Source organism: Ornithodoros turicata, unplaced genomic scaffold (genome assembly GCF_037126465.1).
Source record: "Ornithodoros turicata isolate Travis unplaced genomic scaffold, ASM3712646v1 Chromosome24, whole genome shotgun sequence".
Classification (NCBI taxonomy): domain Eukaryota; kingdom Metazoa; phylum Arthropoda; class Arachnida; order Ixodida; family Argasidae; genus Ornithodoros; species Ornithodoros turicata.
The window spans coordinates 2,779,571-2,781,587 of record NW_026999345.1 but is presented as its reverse complement, the minus strand read 5'-3'; the positions used below and the strand labels follow the sequence as shown (position 1 = coordinate 2,781,587).

General features: G+C 50.3%; 1 long non-coding RNA gene across 1 annotated transcript; it reads left to right on the top strand.

Annotated features, from left to right (window-relative positions):
• Positions 1–877: 877 nt before the first annotated feature.
• Positions 878–1,616, top strand: LOC135373377 (uncharacterized). Its single transcript, XR_010416429.1, has 2 exons — positions 878–992; positions 1,461–1,616. It is a non-coding gene; the product is annotated as an uncharacterized LOC135373377 (long non-coding RNA).
• The last annotated feature ends 401 nt before the right edge of the window (positions 1,617–2,017 follow it).

Below are 2,017 nucleotides of genomic sequence, written 5' to 3'. Positions count from 1 at the left end.
CGCGACGTGTCCACTCTCGCGGTAGCTCCTTGGTAAATTTTACGGAGTCCCCGAATTCGTCCTGCATGCTCGGCGAAGCATATTTCTGCACGTAGAATATTTGTGACAGAGGCTTGTCTACCACGTTGTTCAGGTTCCTCAACACGTTAGCAACGAAAGTAGATTTGCCGCACATGGAGGGGCCGCTTAAGATACAGCGAAAGGGATGACGGAAACGAAAAGGTTCGGGGGAAGACATGTTACGTGCGTACACGTTGCACGAAGAAAAAGAAGAGACTGAGACTCGAAGTGAAATGCATCGTTTTTATTTACACATCCTCGTCGTCGTCCTCTACATCGGAACTGCGTTCCCAATACAGATTGTCCAGGCTAAAGTTGGACTTCTTTTTCGCCAGTCTGTCTGCCGCTAAGATGCGGTCGAGCGTCTTCATCTTGTCCTGACACATTTCTTGACGTGCTTGCAACCATTCCAGACGGTGGACTTGAAAGGCTTCCTCCACGATGCCGCGTATAAATTCGCGAAGTTCTTCGTTTTTTGTCTTTTCCTTGCGACGACGAGAAACGCAGGAGAATAAACCACACATGGCGTTTTCCACGTATCAGTCAGAATGATGACGCGAGCGCGGTGCGCTCTGCCTTTATAGAGATAAACGCGCGCGCGCAAAGAACGGAGAATGAAAGCGAAACTGAAAAGCCACCCGTCGCCGCTAGGAGCGCGCGCGCAGCAGAGAGCCGAAACCGAAAACACCCGCGGCCGGCGCAGAGGGAGCTAGCAGCGCGCGCGCGCATGCGCGGACGGGTGGAGCAGAGGGCGCGCGCGCATCCATAGCAGCCGCTGCGCGTCGCCTCTCTCATTTTCTCTCGGACCGTCGCGGAAGACGGACGTGCGCTCCGCGCGCTCGCTCAGTTTCTGGCTGCCTCTCGTAGAGAGCAGACGTGTGTGTTCTCCGCGCTCGCTCAGTTTCTGCCTGGAAGTTGCCGCGGGGGAAAAGGTGAGTGATTTGACGCGCTCCTTTTCTCGTATGTTTGCCGTGTTTAGCGGTGACCGCGCTCGTGCTAAGCCTTTTCTCGCATGTTTTAGACTTGTTTTGTGGTGTCCAAGCCTGTTGACGCATGTTTAGCGATGTGTGGTTCCCGCCTTGTGTTAGCTGCGTAGTGTTTGAGGTTATGCCCAAGCGCGCTCCTTTTCTCGTATGTTTGCCGTGTTTAGCAGTGACCGCGCTCGTGTTAAGCCTTTTCTCGCATGTTTAGCGATGTGTGGTTCCCGCCTTGTGTTAGCTGCGTAGTGTTGTGGTTAGGCCTAAGCGATCGTTCCCCCCGTAAGCCTTTTTCCCCCGATGTGTACTGTTTTCTGTTTAGCAGTAGCGGTTAGACCTTTTCTCTCGCATGCCTAGACTTGTTTAGCACTGCTGTCATTTTTACCTGCCGCTAGTATCTTGTTCTCTGTCTCTCTCCTCTAGAGCTATGATGGTGGCGCCATCTGGTGTGATGCCTTGCAACTAAGTGGCCACCTGTCGTCGATCTCTGCAACTACCCGACGTCAACAAGCACTGGTCACCCCGGAGCCGTTTCTTCGCCGCGGCATCGTTGATTTTCGAATAAATTGTTTCTCTCCACTCTATTTCTATCTTTTCATTTTATTTTCTACCTATTTTTTTTATTTTTATCAGCTCAAGTAGCCGGCAACTCACATCTTCGTCTGGACGTGTCTTAGATGATCCCCAATTAGTGTAATGACTCTCTGGAGGGTCCTGATTAATGTGGGGGGTCCCAATTAGCTCTAATTGCTAATTAATGGCGTCCAGGCGAAGATGTGACTTGCCGGCTTCTTGAGCTGATCCCATACTACTTCATTTAGTTCTAGTTCTTCAGTTAATTTTAGTTTGCTTCATTGAGGTGTCTTTCATAAATTTATCTACATGATAGGTGAAGAATTGCGATAATTCGGGTCATGCGGTACCCGAAGTATTACAGTAAATTATTGTCGTTTGCGTTTTGGTTTCAGGTATTATAACTG